Here is a 21,045-nt window from a genome sequence, read left to right on the forward strand (position 1 = left end):
GAGTGGTACACTATTATACATGAGCACACACACACTGGCACTACGTGCCGCTTATAAATTTGAATATGGCGTGCACAGAATACACACTGAATGATATGCGGTTTGTATCCGGAGTGGTACACTAATATTTATGAGGACACACACACACACTGGCACTTCGCGCCGCTTATTGGTTTTAATTTGGCGCGCACAGAATACACACTTAATGATATGCGGTTTGTATCCGGAGTGGTACACTATTATTTATGAGGACACACACACACACTGGTACTACGCGCCGCTTATTAGTTTGAATATGGCGCGCACAGAATACACACTTAATGATATGCGGTTTGTATCCGGAGTGGTACACTATTATTCATTAGCACGGACACACACACTAGCGCTACGCGCTGCTTATTAGTTTGAATATGGCGCGCACAGAATACACACTTAATGATATGCGGTTTGTATCCGGAGTGGTACACCAATATTTATGAGCACACACACACTGGCACTACGCGCCGCTTATTGGTTTGAATATGGCGCGCACAGAATACACACTTAATGATATGCGGTTTGTATCCGGAGTGGTACACTATTATTCATGAGCACACACACACACTGGCACTACACGCCGCTTATTGGTTTGAATATGGCGTGTACAGAATACACACTTAATGATATGCAGTTTGTATCCGGAGTGGTACACTATTATACATGAGCACACACACACTGGCACTACGTGCCGCTTATAAATTTGAATATGGCGTGCACAGAATACAAACTGAATGATATGCGGTTTGTATCCGGAGTGGTACACTAATATTTATGAGGACACACACACACACTGGCACTACGCGCCGCTTATTGGTTTTAATTTGGCGCGCACAGAATACACACTTAATGATATGCGGTTTGTATCCGGAGTGGTACACTATTATTCATGAGCACACACACACTGGCACTACGCGCCGCTTATTGGTTTTAATTTGGCGCGCACAGAATACACACTTAATGATATGCGGTTTGTATCCGGAGTGGTACACTTTTATTCATGAGCACACACACACACTGGCACTATGCGCCGCTGATAAGTTTGAATATGGCGCGCACAGAATACACACTTAATGATATGCGGTTTGTATCCGGAGTGGTACACTAATATTTATGAGGACACACACACACACTGGCACTACGCGCCGCTTATTAGTTTGAATATGGCGCGCACAGAATACACACTTAATGATATGCGGTTTGTATCCGGAGTGGTACACTATTATTCATGAGCACGGACACACACACTAGCGCTACGCGCTGCTTATTAGTTTGAATATGGCGCGCACAGAATACACACTTAATGATATGCGGTTTGTATCCGGAGTGGTACACCAATATTTATGAGCACACACACACTGGCACTACGCGCCGCTTATAAGTTTGAATATGGCGTGCACAGAATACACACTTAATGATATGCGGTTTGTATCCGGAGTGGTACACTATTATACATGAGCACACACACACACTGGCACTACACGCCGCTTATTGGTTTGAATATGGCGTGTACAGAATACACACTTAATGATATGCAGTTTGTATCCGGAGTGGTACACTAATATTTATGAGTACACATACACACTAGAGCTACGCGCCGCTTATTAGTTTGAATATGGCGCGCACAGAATACACACTTAATGATATGCGGTTTGTATCCGGAGTGGTACACCATTATTCATGAGCACACACACACTGGCACTACGCGCCGCTTATTAGTTTGAATATGGCGTGCACAGAATACACACTTAATGATATGCGGTTTGTATCCGGAGTGGTACACTATTATACATGAGCACACACACACACTGGCACTACACGCCGCTTATTGGTTTGAATATGGCGTGTACAGAATACACACTTAATGATATGCAGTTTGTATCCGGAGTGGTACACTATTATACATGAGCACACACACACTGGCACTACGCGCCGCTTATAAGTTTGAATATGGCGTGCACAGAATACACACTTAATGATATGCGGTTTGTATCCGGAGTGGTACACAAATATTTATGAGCACACACACACACTGACACGACGCGCCGCTTATAAGTTTGAATATGGCGCGCACAGAATACTCACTTAATGATATGCAGTTTGTATCCGGAGTGGTACACTAATATTCATGAGCACACACAGACACAGGCACTACGCGCCGCTTATAAGTTTGAATATGGCGTGCACAGAATACACATATGCGGTTTGTATCCGGAGTGGTACACTTTTATTTATGAGCAAACACACGCACACTTACACTACGCGCTGCTTATAATTTTCAATTTGGCGTGCACAGAATACACACTTAATGATATGCAGTTTGTATCCGGAGTGGTACACTAATATTTATGAGCACACACACACACTGGCACTACGCGCCGCTTATTAGTTTGAATATGGCGTGCACAGAATACACACTTAATGATATGCAGTTTGTATCCGGAGTGGTACACTAATATACATGAGCACACATACACACACTGGCACTACGCGCCGCTTATAAGTTTGAATATGGCGCGCACAGAATACACACTGAATGATATGCGGTTTGTATCCGGAGTGGTACACTAATATTTATGAGGACACACACACACACTGACACGACGCGCCGCTTATAAGTTTGAATATGGCGCGCACAGAATACTCACTTAATGATATGCAGTTTGTATCCGGAGTGGTACACTAATACTTATGAGTACACATACACACTAGAGCTACGCGCCGCTTATTAGTTTGAATATGGCGCGCACAGAATACACACTTAATGATATGCGGTTTGTATCCGGAGTGGTACACTAATATACATGAGCACACATACACACACTGGCACTACGCGCCGCTTATTGGTTTGAATATGGCGTGCACAGAATACACACTGAATGAAATGCGGTTTGTATCCGGAGTGGTACACTATAATTCATGAGCAAACACACACACACACACTGGCACTACGTGCCGCTTATTAGTTTGAATATGGCGTGCACAGAATACACACTTAATGATATGCAGTTTTTATCCGGAGTGGTACACTAATATACATGAGCACACACACACTGGCACTACGTGCCGCTTATTGGTTTTAATTTGGCGCGCACAGAATTCACACTTAATGATATGCGGTTTGTATCCGGAGTGGTACACTAATATTCATGAGCACACACACACACTGGCACTACGCGCCGCTTATTGGTTTTAATTTGGCGCACACAGAATACACACTTAATGATATGCGGTTTGTATCCGGAGTGGTACACTATTATTCATGAGCATACACACACTGGCACTACGCGCCGCTTATAAGTTTGAATATGGCGTGCACAGAATACACACTTAATGATATGCGGTTTGTATCCGGAGTGGTACACTATTATACATGAGCACACACACACACTGGCACTACGCGCCGCTTATTGGTTTGAATATGGCGCGCACAGAATACACACTTAATGATATGCGGTTTGTATCCGGAGTGGTACACTAATATTTATGAGTACACATACACACTAGAGCTACGCGTCGCTTATTAGTTTGAATATGGCGCGCACAGAATACACACTTAATGATATGCGGTTTGTATCCGGAGTGGTACACTATTATACATGAGCACACACACACTGGCACTACGCGCCGCTTATAAGTTTGAATATGGCGTGCACAGAATACACACTTAATGATATGCGGTTTGTATCCGGAGTGGTACACTATTATACATGAGCACACACACACACTGGCACTACGCGCCGCTTATAAGTTTGAATATGGCGTGCACAGAATACACACTTAATGATATGCGGTTTGTATCCGGAGTGGTACACTATTATACATGAGCACACACACACTGGCACTACGCGCCGCTTATTGGTTTGAATATGGCGCGCACAGAATACACACTGAATGATATGCGGTTTGTATCCGGAGTGGTACACTATTATTTATGAGCACACACACACACTGGCACTATGCGCCGCTGATAAGTTTGAATATGGCGCGCACAGAATACACACTTAATGATATGCGGTTTGTATCCGGAGTGGTACACTATTATTCATGAGCACACACACACTGGCACTACGTGCCGCTTATAAATTTGAATATGGCGTGCACAGAATACACACTGAATGATATGCGGTTTGTATCCGGAGTGGTACACTAATATTTATGAGGACACACACACACACTGGCACTACGCGCCGCTTATTGGTTTTAATTTGGCGCGCACAGAATACACACTTAATGATATGCGGTTTGTATCCGGAGTGGTACACTATTATTTATGAGCACACACACACTGGCACTACGCGCCGCTTATTGGTTTGAATATGGCGTGCACAGAATACACACTTAATGATATGCGGTTTGTATCCAGAGTGGTACACTATTATTCATGAGCACACACACACACTGGCACTACGCGCCGCTTATTGGTTTTAATTTGGCGCGCACAGAATACACACTTAATGATATGCGGTTTGTATCCGGAGTGGTACACTATTATTCATGAGCACACACACACACTGGCACTATGCGCCGCTGATAAGTTTGAATATGGCGCGCACAGAATACACACTTAATGATATGCGGTTTGTATCCGGAGTGGTACACTAATATTTATGAGGACACACAAACACACTGGCACTACGCGCCGCTTATTAGTTTGAATATGGCGCGCACAGAATACACACTTAATGATATGCGGTTTGTATCCGGAGTGGTACACTATTATTCATGAGCACGGACACACACACTAGCGCTACGCGCCGCTTGTAAGTTTGAATATGGCGCGCACAGAATACACACTTAATGATATGCGGTTTGTATCCGGAGTGGTACACCAATATTCATGAGCACACACACACTGGCACTACGCGCCGCTTATTGGTTTGAATATGGCGCGCACAGAATACACACTTAATGATATGCGGTTTGTATCCGGAGTGGTACACTATTATACATGAGCACACACACACTGGCACTACGTGCCGCTTATAAATTTGAATATGGCGTGCACAGAATACACACTGAATGATATGCGGTTTGTATCCGGAGTGGTACACTAATATTTATGAGGACACACACACACACTGGCACTTCGCGCCGCTTATTGGTTTTAATTTGGCGCGCACAGAATACACACTTAATGATATGCGGTTTGTATCCGGAGTGGTACACAATTATTCATGAGCACACACACACACTTGCACTACACGCCGCTTATTAGTTTGAATATGGCGCGCACAGAATACACACTCAATGATATGCGGTTTGTATCCGGAGTGGTACACTATTATTCATGAGCACACACACACTGGCACTACGTGCCGCTTATAAATTTGAATATGGCGTGCACAGAATACAAACTGAATGATATGCGGTTTGTATCCGGAGTGGTACACTAATATTTATGAGGACACACACACACACTGGCACTACGCGCCGCTTATTGGTTTTAATTTGGCGCGCACAGAATACACACTTAATGATATGCGGTTTGTATCCGGAGTGGTACACTATTATTCATGAGCACACACACACTGGCACTACGCGCCGCTTATTGGTTTTAATTTGGCGCGCACAGAATACACACTTAATGATATGCGGTTTGTATCCAGAGTGGTACACTATTATTCATGAGCACACACACACACTGGCACTACGCGCCGCTTTTTGGTTTGAATATGGCGCGCACAGAATACACACTTAATGATATGCGGTTTGTATCCGGAGTGGTACACTTTTATTCATGAGCACACACACACACTGGCACTATGCGCCGCTGATAAGTTTGAATATGGCGCGCACAGAATACACACTGAATGATATGCGGTTTGTATCCGGAGTGGTACACTAATATTTATGAGGACACACACACACACTGGCACTACGCGCCGCTTATTAGTTTGAATATGGCGCGCACAGAATACACACTTAATGATATGCGGTTTGTATCCGGAGTGGTACACTATTATTCATGAGCACGGACACACACACTAGCGCTACGCGCTGCTTATTAGTTTGAATATGGCGCGCACAGAATACACACTTAATGATATGCGGTTTGTATCCGGAGTGGTACACTATTATTCATGAGCACACACACACACTGGCACTACGCGCCGCTTATTGGTTTGAATATGGCACGCACAGAATACACACTTAATGATATGCGGTTTGTATCCGGAGTGGTACACTATTATTCATGAGCACGGACACACACACTCGCGCTACGTGCTGCTTATTAGTTTGAATATGGCGCGCACAGAATACACACTTAATGATATGCGGTTTGTATCCGGAGTGGTACACTAATATTTATGAGCACACACACACAGGCACAACGCGCCGCTTATTGGTTTGAATATGGCGTGCACAGAATACACACTGAATGATATGCGGTTTGTATCCGGAGTGGTACACTATAATTCATGAGCAAACACACACACACACACACTGGCACTACGTGCCGCTTATTAGTTTGAATATGGCGCGCACAGAATACACACTTAATGATAGGCGGTTTGTATCCGGAGTGGTACACTATTATTTATGAGCACACATACACACTGGCACTACGCGCTGCTTATTAGTTTGAATATGGCGCGCACAGAATACACACTTAATGATATGCGGTTTGTATCCGGAGTGGTACACTATTATTCATGAGCACGGACACACACACTAGCGCTACGCGCTGCTTATTAGTTTGAATATGGCGCGCACAGAATACACACTTAATGATAGGCGGTTTGTATCCGGAGTGGTACACTATTATTTATGAGCACACATACACACTGGCACTACGCGCCGCTTATTAGTTTGAATATGGCGCGCACAGAATACACACTGAATGATATGCGGTTTGTATCCGGAGTGGTACACTAATATTTATGAGTACACAGACACACTAGAGCTACGCGCCGCTTATTAGTTTGAATATGGCGCGCACAGAATACACACTTAATGATATGCGGTTTGTATCCGGTGTGGTACACTATTATTCATGAGCACGGACACACACACTAGCGCTACGTGCTGCTTATTAGTTTGAATATGGCGCGCACAGAATACACACATAATGATAGGCGGTTTGTATCCGGAGTGGTACACTATTATTTATGAGCACACATACACACTGGCACTACGCGCCGCTTATTAGTTTGAATATGGCGCGCACAGAATACACACTTAATGATATGCGGTTTGTATCCGGAGTGGTACACTATTATTCATGAGCACGGACACACACACTAGCGCTACGCGCTGCTTATTAGTTTGAATATGGCGCGCACAGAATACACACTGAATGATATGCGGTTTGTATCCAGAGTGGTACACTATTATTCATGAGCACACACACACACTGGCACTACGCGCCGCTTATTGGTTTGAATATGGCGCGCACAGAATACACACTTAATGATATGCGGTTTGTATCCGGAGTGGTACACTATTATTTATGAGCACACACACACACTGGCACTATGCGCCGCTGATAAGTTTGAATATGGCGCGCACAGAATACACACTTAATGATATGCGGTTTGTATCCGGAGTGGTACACTATTATTCATGAGCACACACACACTGGCACTACGTGCCGCTTATAAATTTGAATATGGCGTGCACAGAATACACACTGAATGATATGCGGTTTGTATCCGGAGTGGTACACTAATATTTATGAGGACACACACACACTGGCACTACGCGCCGCTTATTGGTTTTAATTTGGCGCGCACAGAATACACACTAAATGATATGCGGTTTGTATCCGGAGTGGTACACTATTATTTATGAGCACACACACACTGGCACTACGCGCCGCTTATTGGTTTGAATATGGCGTGCACAGAATACACACTTAATGATATGCGGTTTGTATCCAGAGTGGTACACTATTATTCATGAGCACACACACACACTGGCACTACGCGCCGCTTATTGGTTTTAATTTGGCGCGCACAGAATACACACTTAATGATATGCGGTTTGTATCCGGAGTGGTACACTATTATTCATGAGCACACACACACACTGGCACTATGCGCCGCTGATAAGTTTGAATATGGCGCGCACAGAATACACACTTAATGATATGCGGTTTGTATCCGGAGTGGTACACTAATATTTATGAGGACACACACACACACAGACACTACGCGCCGCTTATTAGTTTGAATATGGCGCGCACAGAAAACACACTTAATGATATGCAGTTTGTATCCGGAGTGGTACACTAATATTTATGAGTACACATACACACTAGAGCTACGCGCCGCTTATTAGTTTGAATATGGCGTGCACAGAATACACACTTAATGATATGCGGTTTGTATCCGGAGTGGTACACTAATATTGATGAGCACACACACACACACACACATACACACAGACACTACGCGCCGCTTATTAGTTTGAATATGGCGCGCACAGAAAACACACTTATTGATATGCAGTTTGTATCCGGAGTGGTACACTAATATTTATGAGTACACATACACACTAGCGCTACGCGCTGCTTATTGGTTTGAATATGGCGCGCACAGAATACACACTCAATGATATGCAGTTTGTATCCGGAGTGGTACACTAATATTTATGAGTACACATACACACTAGCGCTATGCGCCGCTTATTGGTTTGAATATGGCGTGCACAGAATACACACTTAATGATATGCGGTTTGTATCCGGAGAGGTACACTAATATTTATGAGCACACATTCACACACTGGCACTACGCGCTGCTTATAATTTTCAATATGGCGCGCACAGAATACACACTTAATGATATGCAGTTTGTATCCGGAGTGGTAAACTATTATTCATGAGCACACACACACACACACACACATACACACTGACACTACGCGCCGCTTATTAGTTTGAATATGGCGCGCACAGAATACACACTTAATGATTAGCAGTTTTATCCGGAGTTACACTAATAATCATGAGCACACACACACACTGGCACTACGCGCCGCTTATTAGTTTTAATATGGCGCGCACAGAATACACACTTAATGATAGGCGGTTTGTATCCGGAGTGGTACACTAATATTCATGAGCACACACACACACTGGCACTACGCGCCGCTTATAAGTTTGAATATGGCACGCACAGATTACACACTTAATGATATGCGGTTTGTATCCGGAGTGGTACACTATTCTTCATGAGCACACACACACACTGGCACTACGCGCCGCTTATAAGTTTGAATATGGCGCGCACAGAATACACACTTAATGATATGCGGTTTGTATCCGGAGTGGTACACTATTATTCATGAGCACACATACACACTAGCACTATGCGCCGCTTATTAGTTTGAATATGGCGCGCACAGAATACACACTTAATGATATGCGGTTTGTATCCGGAGTGGTACACTAATATTTATGAGTACACATACACTAGCGCTACGCGCCGCTTATAAGTTTGAATATGGCGCGCACAGAATACACACTTAATGATATGCAGTTTGTATCCGGAGTGGTACACTAATATTCATGAGCACACACACACACTGGCACTACGCGCCGCTTATTAGTTTGAATATGGCGCGCACAGAATACACACTTAATGATATGCAGTTTTTATCCGGAGTGGTACACTAATATTCATGAGCACACACACACACTGGCACTACGCGCCGCTTATAAGTTTGAATATGGCGCGCACAGAATACACACTTAATGATAGGCGGTTTGTATCCGGAGTGGTACACTAATATTTATGAGTACACATACACTAGCGCTACGCGCCGCTTATAAGTTTGAATATGGCGCGCACAGAATACACACTTAATGATATGCAGTTTGTATCCGGAGTGGTACACTAATATTTATGAGCACACATACACACACTGGCACTACGCGCCGCTTATTAGTTTGAATATGGCGCGCACAGAATACACACTTAATGATATGCAGTTTTTATCCGGAGTGGTACACTAATATTCATGAGCACACACACACACTGGCACTACGCGCCGCTTATTGGTTTGAATATGGTGCGCTAAGAATACACACTTAATGATATGCAGTTTGTATCCGGAGTGGTACACTAATATTTCTGAGTACACATGCACACTAGCGCTACGCGCCGCTTATTAGTTTAAATATGGCGCGCACAGAATACACACACAATGATATGAAGTTTGTGTCTGGAGTGGTACACTATTATTTATGAGTACACATTCACACACTTACACACTGGCACTACGTGCCGCTTATAAGTTTGAATATGGCGCGCATAGAAAACACACTCAATGATATGCGGTTTGTATCCCGAGTGGTACACTAATATTTATGAGCACACATTCACACACTGGCACTACGCGCTGCTTATAATTTTCAATATGGCGCGCACAGAATACACACTTAAAGATAGGCGGTTTGTATCCGGAGTGGTACACTAATGTTTATGAGCACACACACACACTGGCACTACGCGCTTATTAGTTTGAATATGGCGCGCTAAGAATACACACTTAATGATATGCAGTTTGTATCCGGAGTGGTACACTAATATTTCTGAGTACACATGCACACTTACACTACGCGCCGCTTATAATTTTCAATATGGCGCGCACAGAATACACACTTAATGATATGCAGTTTGTATCCGGAGTGGTACACTAATATTTATGAGTACACATACACACTAGAGCTACGCGCCGCTTATTGGTTTGACAATGGCGCACACAGAATACACACTCAATGATATGCGGTTTGTATCCGGAGTGGTACACTAATATTAATGAGCACACACAAACACTGGCACTACGCGCCGCTTATAATTTTCAATATGGCGCGCACAGAATACACACTTAATGATTTGCAGTTTGTATCCGGAGTGGTACACTAATATTCATGAGCACACATACACACACTGGCACTACGCGCCGCTTATAAGTTTGAATATGGCACGCACAGAATACACACTTAATGATATGCGGTTTGTATCCGGAGTGGTACACTAATATTTATGAGTACACATACACACTAGCGCTACGCGCCGCTTATAATTTTCAATATGGCGCGCACAGAATACACACTCAATGATATGCGGTTTGTTTCCGGAGTGGTACACTAATTTTCATGAGCACACACACACACTGGCACTACGCGCCGCTTATAAGTTTGAATATGGCGCGCACAGAATACACACACAATGATATGAAGTTTGTGTCTGGAGTGGTACACTAATATTTATGAGCACACACACGCACACTTACACTATGCGCTGCTTATAATTTTCAATATGGCGCGCACAGAATACACACTTAATGATTTGCAGTTTGTATCCGGAGTGGTACACTAATGTTTATGAGCACACACACACACTGGCACTACGCGCTTATTAGTTTGAATATGGCGCGCTAAGAATACACACTTAATGATATGCAGTTTGTATCCGGAGTGGTACACTTATATTTCTGAGTACACATGCACACTTACACTACGCGCCGCTTATAATTTTTAATATGGCGCGCACAGAATACACACTTAATGATATGCAGTTTGTATCCGGAGTGGTACACTAATATTTATGAGTACACACACACACTAGAGCTACGCGCCGCTTATTGGTTTGACAATGGCGCACACAGAATACACACTCAATGATATGCGGTTTGTATCCGGAGTGGTACACTAATATTAATGAGCACACACAAACACTGGCACTACGCGCCGCTTATAATTTTCAATATGGCGCGCACAGAATACACACTTAATGATTTGCAGTTTGTATCCGGAGTGGTACACTAATATTCATGAGCACACACACACACTGGCACTACGCGCCGCTTATAAGTTTGAATATGGCGCGCACAGAATACACACTTAATGATTTGCAGTTTGTATCCGGAGTGGTACACTATTATTTATGAGCACACACACGCACACTTACACTACGCGCTGGTTATAATTTTCAATATGGCGCGCACAGAATACACACTTAATGATATGCAGTTTGTTTCCGGAGTGGTACACTAATTTTCATGAGCACACACACACACTGGCACTACGCGCCGCTTATAAGTTTGAATATGGCGCGCACAGAATACACACACAATGATATGAAGTTTGTGTCTGGAGTGGTACACTAATATTTATGAGCACACACACGCACACTTACACTATGCGCTGCTTATAATTTTCAATATGGCGCGCACAGAATACACACTTAATGATTTGCAGTTTGTATCCGGAGTGGTACACTAATATTAATGAGCACACACACACACTGGCACTACGCGCCGCTTATAAGTTTGAATATGGCGCGCACAGAATACACACTTAATGATATGCAGTTTGTATCCGGAGTGGTACACTAATATTTATGAGCACACACGCTAACTTACACTACGCGCTGCTTATAAGTTTGAATATGGCGTGCACAGAATACACACTTAATGATATGCGGTTTGTATCCGGATTGGTACACTAATATTCATGAGCACACACACACACTGGCACTACGCGCTGCTTATTAGTTTGAATATGGCGCGCACAGAATACACACTTAATGATATGCGGTTTGTATCCGGATTGGTACACTAATATTCATGAGCACACACACACACTGGCACTACGCGCCGCTTATTAGTTTGAATATGGCGCGCACAGAATACACACACAATGATATGCGGTTTGTATCCGGAGTGGTACACAAATATTTATGAGCACACACACACTGGCACTACGCGCCGCTTATAATTTTCAATATGGCGCGGACAGAATACACAATTAATGATTTGCAGTTTGTATCCGGAGTGGTACACAAATATTAATGAGCACACACACACACTGGCACTACGCGCCGCTTATAAGTTTGAATATGGCGCGCACAGAATACACACTTAATGATATGCAGTTTGTATCCGGAGTGGTACACTAATATTTATGAGCACACACGCTCACTTACACTACGCGCTGCTTATAAGTTTGAATATGGCGTGCACAGAATACACACTTAATGATATGCGGTTTGTATCTGGAGTGGTACACTAATATTTATGAGCACACACACGCACACATACACACAGACACTACGCGCTGCTTATAATTTTCAATATGGCGCGCACAGAATACACACTCAATGATATGCGGTTTGTATCCGGATTGGTACACTAATATTAATGAGCATACACACACACTGGCACTACGCGCCGCTTATAAGTTTGAATATGGCGCGCACAGAATACACACTCAATGATATGAAGTTTGTATCCGGAGTGGTACACTAATATTTATGAGCACACACACGCACTGGCACTACGCGCTGCTTATAATTTTCAATATGGCGCGCACAGAATACACACTTAATGATTTGCAGTTTGTATCCGGAGTGGTACACTAATATTCATGAGCACACACACACACTGGCACTACGCGCCGCTTATAAGTTTGAATATGGCGCGCACAGAATACACACTTAATGATATGCGGTTTGTATCCGGAGTGGTACACTAATATTTATGAGTACACATACACACTAGCGCTACGCGCCGCTTATAAGTTTGAATATGGCGCGCACAGAATACACACTTAATGATATGCGGTTTGTATCCGGAGTGGTACACTAGCGCTACGCGCCGCTTATAAGTTTGAATATGGCGCGCACAGAATACACACTTAATGATATGCGGTTTGTATCCGGAGTGGTACACTTTTTATCATAAGCACACATTCACACACTAGCGCTACGCGCCGCTTATTAGTTTAAATTTGGCGCGCACAGAATACACACTGAATGATATGCGGTTTGTTATCGGAGTAGTACACTTTTTATCATAAGCACACATTCACACACTAGCGCTACGCGCCGCTTATTAGTTTGAATATGGCGCGCACAGAATACACACTTAATGATATGCGGTTTGTATCCGGAGTGGTACACAAATATTTATGAGCACACACACACACTGGCACTACGCGCCGCTTATTGGTTTGAATATGGCGTGCACAGAATACACACTTAATGATATGCGGTTTGTATCCGGAGTGGTACACAAATATTGATGAGCACACACAAACACTGGCACTACGCGCCGCTTATTGGTTTGAATATGGCGTGCACAGAATACACACTTAATGATATGCGGTTTGTATCCGGAGTGGTACACTATTATTCATGAGCACACACACACTGGCACTACGCGCCGCTTATTGGTTTGAATATGGCGTGCACAGAATACACACTGAATGATATGCGGTTTGTATCCGGAGTGGTACACTAATATTCATGAGCACACACACACTGGCACTACGCGCCGCTTATAAGTTTGAATATGGCGCACACAGAATACACACTTAATGATATGCAGTTTGTATCCGGAGTGGTACACTAATATACATGAGCACACATACACACACTGGCACTACGCGCCGCTTATTAGTTTGAATTTGGCGCGCACAGAATACACACTTAATGATATGCGATTTGTATCCGGAGTGGTACACTAATATTTATGAGCACACACACACTGGCACTACGCGCCGCTTATTGGTTTTAATTTGGCGCGCACAGAATACACACTTAATGATATGCGGTTTGTATCCGGAGTGGTACACTATTATTCATGAGCACACACACACTGGCACTACGCGCCGCTTATTGGTTTTAATTTGGCGCGCACAGAATACACACTTAATGATATGCGGTTTGTATCCGGAGTGGTACACTATTATTCATGAGCACACACACACTGGCACTACGCGCCGCTTATTGGTTTTAATTTGGCGCGCACAGAATACACACTTAATGATATGCGATTTGTATCCGGAGTGGTACACCAATATTTATGAGCACACACACACTGGCACTACGCGCCGCTTATAAGTTTGAATATGGCGCACACAGAATACACACTTAATGATATGCAGTTTGTATCCGGAGTGGTACACTAATATACATGAGCACACATACACACACTGGCACTACGCGCCGCTTATTAGTTTGAATTTGGCGCGCACAGAATACACACTTAATGATATGCGATTTGTATCCGGAGTGGTACACTAATATTTATGAGTACACATACACACTAGCGCTACGCGCCGCTTATTAGTTTGAATATGGCGCGCACAGAATACACACTTAATGATATGCGGTTTGTATCCGGAGTGGTACACTAATATTTATGATTACACATACACACTAGCGCTACGCGCCGCTTATTAGTTTGAATATGGCGCGCACAGAATACACACTTAATGATATGCGGTTTGTATCCGGAGTGGTACACTAATATTTATGAGTACACATACACACTAGAGCTACGCGCCGCTTATTGGTTTGAATATGGCGCGCACAGAATACACACTTAATGATATGCGGTTTGTATCCGGAGTGGTACACTAATATTTATGAGTACACATACACACTAGAGCTACGCGCCGCTTATTAGTTTGAATATGGCGCGCACAGAATACACACTTAATGATATGCGGTTTGTATCCGGAGTGGTACACTAATATTTATGAGTACACATACACACTAGCGCTACGCGCCGCTTATTAGTTTGAATATGGCGCGCACAGAATACACACTTAATGATATGCGGTTTGTATCCGGAGTGGTACACAAATATTTATGAGCACACACAAACACTGGCACTACGCGCCGCTTATTGGTTTGAATATGGCGTGCTTAGAATACACACTTAATGATATGCGGTTTGTATCCGGAGTGGTACACAAATATTTATGAGCACACACACACTGGCACTACGCGCCGCTTATAAGTTTGAATATGGCGCGCACAGAATACACACTTAATTATATGCGGTTTGTATCCGGAGTAGTACACTTTTTATCATAAGCACACATTCACACACTAGCGCTACGCGCCGCTTATTAGTTTGAATATGGCGCGCACAGAATACACACTTAATGATATGCGGTTTGTATCCGGAGTGGTACACAAATATTTATGAGCACACACAAACACTGGCACTACGCGCCGCTTATTGGTTTGAATATGGCGTGCACAGAATACACACTTAATGATATGCGGTTTGTATCCGGAGTGGTACACAAATATTTATGAGCACACACACACTGGCACTACGCGCCGCTTATTAGTTTGAATATGGCGCGCACAGAATACACACTTAATGATATGCGGTTTGTATCCAGAGTGGTACACTATTATTCATGAGCACACACACACACTTGCACTACACGCCGCTTATTGGTTTTAATTTTTCGCGCACAGAATACACACTTAATGATATGCGGTTTGTATCCGGAGTGGTACACAATTATTCATGAGCACACACACACACTGGCACTATGCGCCGCTTATTAGTTTGAATATGGCGTGCACAGAATACACACTTAATGATATGCGGTTTGTATCCGGAGTGGTACACTATTATTCATGAGCACACACACACTGGCACTACGCGCCGCTTATTGGTTTTAATTTGGCGCGCACAGAATACACACTTAATGATGTGCGGTTTGTATCCGGAGTGGTACACTATTATTCATGAGCACACACACACTGGCACTACGCGCCGCTTATTGGTTTGAATATGGCGTGCACAGAATACACACTTAATGATATGCAGTTTTTATCCGGAGTTACACAAATATTTATGAGCACACACACACACTGGCACTACGCGCCGCTTATTAGTTTGAATATAGCGCGCACAGAATACACACTTAATTATATGCAGTTCGTATCCGGAGTGGTACACTATTATTCATGAGCACGGACACACACACTAGCGCTACGCGCTGCTTATTAGTTTGAATATGGCGCGCACAGAATACACACTTAATGATATGCGATTTGTATCCGGAGTGGTACACCAATATTTATGAGCACACACACACTGGCACTACGCGCCGCTTATAAGTTTGAATATGGCGCACACAGAATACACACTTAATGATATGCAGTTTTTATCCGGAGTGGTACACTAATATACATGAGCACACATACACACACTGGCACTACGCGCCGCTTATTAGTTTGAATTTGGCGCGCACAGAATACACACTTAATGATATGCGATTTGTATCCGGAGTGGTACACCAATATTTATGAGCACACACACACTGGCACTACGCGCCGCTTATTGGTTTGAATATGGCGCGCACAGAATACACACTTAATGATATGCGGTTTGTATCTAGAGTGGTACACTAATATTAATGAGCACACACACGCACACATACACACAGACACTACGTGCTGCTTATAATTTTCAATATGGCGCGCACAGAATACACACTCAATGATATGCGGTTTGTATCCGGAGTGGTACACTATTATTCATGAGCACACACACACTGGCACTACGCGCCGCTTATTGGTTTGAATATGGCGCGCACAGAATACACACTTAATGATATGCGGTTTGTATCCGGAGTGGTACACAAATATTTATGAGCACACACACACACTAGCACTATGCGCCGCTCATTAGTTTGAATATGGCGCGCACATAATACACACTTAATGATATGCAGTTTGTATCCGGAGTGGTACACTATTATTCATGAGCACACACACACTGGCACTACGCGCCGCTTATTGGTTTGAATATAGCGTAAACAGAATACACAATGAATGATATGCGGTCTGTATCCGGAGTGGTACACTAATATTTATGAGCACACACACACACTGGCACTACGCGCCGCTTATTAGTTTGAATATGGCGTGCACAGAATACACACTTAATGATATGCAGTTTGTATCCGGAGTGGTACACTATTATTCATGAGCAAACACACACACACACACTGGCACTACGTGCCGCTTATTAGTTTGAATATGGCGCGCACAGAATACACACTTAATGATATGCGGTTTGTATCCGGAGTGGTACACTAATATTTATGAGTACACATACACACTAGAGCTACACGCCGCTTATAAGTTTGAATATGGCGTGCACAGAATACACACTTAATGATATGCAGTTTGTATCCGGAGTGGTACACTATTATTCATGAGCAAACACACACACACACACTGGCACTACGTGCCGCTTATTAGTTTGAATATGGCGTGCACAGAATACACACTTAATGATATGCGGTTTGTATCCGGAGTGGTACACTATTATTCATGAGCAAACACACACACACACACTGGCACTACGCGCCGCTTATTAGTTTTAATTTGGCGCGCACAGAATACACACTTAATGATATGCGGTTTGTATCCGGAGTGGTACACTATTATTCATGAGCACACACACACACTGGCACTACGCGCCGCTTATTGGTTTTAATTTGGCGCGCACAGAATACACACTTAATGATATGCGGTTTGTATCCGGAGTGGTACACTATTATTCATGAGCACACACACACACTGGCACTACGCGCCGCTTATTGGTTTGAATATGGCGTGCACAGAATACACACTGAATGATATGCGGTTTGTATCCGGAGTGGTACACTATTATTCATGAGCAAACACACACACACACAATGGCACTACGTGCCGCTTATTAGTTTGAATATGGCGCGCACAGAATACACACTTAATGATATGCGGTTTGTATCCGGAGTGGTACACTAATATTTATGAGCACACATACACACTGGCACTACGCGCCGCTTATTAGTTTGAATATGGCGTGCACAGAATACACACTTAATGATATGCAGTTTGTATCCGGAGTGGTACACTAATATACATGAGCACACATACACACACTGGCACTACGCGCCGCTTATTAGTTTGAATTTGGCGCGCACAGAATACACACTTAATGATATGCGGTTTGTATCCGGAGTAGTACACTATTATTCATGAGCACACACACACACTGGCACTACGCGTCGCTTGTAAGTTTGAATATGGCGCGCACAGAATACACACTGAATGATATGCGGTTTGTATCCGGAGTGGTACACTAATATTCATAAGCACACATACACACACTGGCACTACGCGCCGCTTATTAGTTTGAATATGGCGCGCACAGAATACACACTTAATGATTTGCAGTTTGTATCCGGAGCGGTACACTAATATTGATGAGCACACATACACACTAGAGCTACGCGCCGCTTATTAGTTAATGATATGCGGTTTGTATCCGGAGTGGTACACTATTATTCATGAGCAAACACACACACACACACTGGCACTACGTGCCGCTTATAAGTTTGAATATGGCGCGCACAGAATACACACTTAATGATATGCGGTTTGTATCCGGAGTGGTACACTAATATTTATGAGCACACATACACACTGGCACTACGCGCCGCTTATTAGTTTGAATATGGCGCGCACAGAATACACACTTAATGATATGCAGTTTGTATCCGGAGTGGTACACTAATATACATGAGCACACATACACACACTGGCACTACGCGCCGCTTATTAGTTTGAATTTGGCGCGCACAGAATACACACTTAATGATATGCGGTTTGTATCCGGAGTGGTACACTATTATTTATGAGCACACACACACACTGGCACTACGCGCCGCTTATTGGTTTGAATATGGCGTGCACAGAATACACACTGAATGATATGCGGTTTGTATCCGGAGTGGTACACTATTATTCATGAGCAAACACACACACACACACTGGCATTACGTGATGCTTATTAGTTTGAATATGGCGCGCACAGAATACACACTTAATGATATGCGGTTTGTATCCGGAGTGGTACACTAATATTTATGAGCACACATACACACTAGCGCTACGCGCCGCTTGTAAGTTTGAATATGGCTTGCACAGAATACACACTTAATGATATGCGGTTTGTATCCGGAGTGGTACACTAATATTCATAAGCACACATACACACACTGGCACTACGCGCCGCTTATTAGTTTGAATATGGCGCGCACAGAATACACACTTAATGATATGCGGTTTGTATCCGGAGTGGTACACTAATATTGATGAGCACACATACACACTAGCACTATGCGCAGCTTTTTAGTTTGAATATGGCGTGCACAGAATACACACTGAATGATATGCGGTTTGTATCCGGAGTGGTATACTTATATTTATGAGTACACATACACACTAGAGCTACGCGCCGCTTATTAGTTAATGATATGCGGTTTGTATCCGGAGTGGTACACTATTATTCATGAGCAAACACACACACACACTGGCACTACGTGCCGCTTATAAGTTTGAATATGGCGCGCACAGAATACACACTTAATGATATGCGGTTTGTATCCGGAGTGGTACACTAATATTTATGAGCACACATACACACTAGCGCTACGCGCCGCTTGTAAGTTTGAATATGGCTTGCACAGAATACACACTTAATGATATGCGGTTTGTATCCGGAGTGGTACACTAATATTCATAAGCACACATACACACACTGGCACTACGCGCCGCTTATTAGTTTGAATATGGCGCGCACAGAATACACACTTAATGATATGCGGTTTGTATACGGAGTGGTACACTAATATTGATGAGCACACATACACACTAGCACTATGCGCAGCTTTTTAGTTTGAATATGGCGTGCACAGAATACACACTGAATGATATGCGGTTTGTATCCGGAGTGGTATACTTATATTTATGAGTACACATACACACTAGAGCTACACGCCGCTTATTAGTTTGAATATGGCGCGCACAGAATACACACTTAATGATATGCGGTTTGTATCCGGAGTGGTACACTATTATTCATGAGCACACACACACTGGCACTACGCGCCGCTTATTGGTTTGAATATGGCGCGCACAGAATACACAATGAATAATATGCGGTTTGTATCCGGAGTGGTACACAAATATTTATGAGCACACACACACTGGCACTACGTGCCGCTTATTGGTTTGAATATGGCGCGCACAGAATACACACTTAATGATATGCGGTTTGTATCCGGAGTGGTACACTATTATTCATGAGCACACACACACTGGCACTACGCGCCGCTTAGTGGTTTGAATATGGCGTAAACAGAATACACACTTAATGATATGCGGTTTGTATCCGGAGTGGTACACTAA

Source organism: Anopheles gambiae, assembly GCF_943734735.2.
Source record: "Anopheles gambiae chromosome X unlocalized genomic scaffold, idAnoGambNW_F1_1 X_unloc_1, whole genome shotgun sequence".
Classification (NCBI taxonomy): domain Eukaryota; kingdom Metazoa; phylum Arthropoda; class Insecta; order Diptera; family Culicidae; genus Anopheles; species Anopheles gambiae.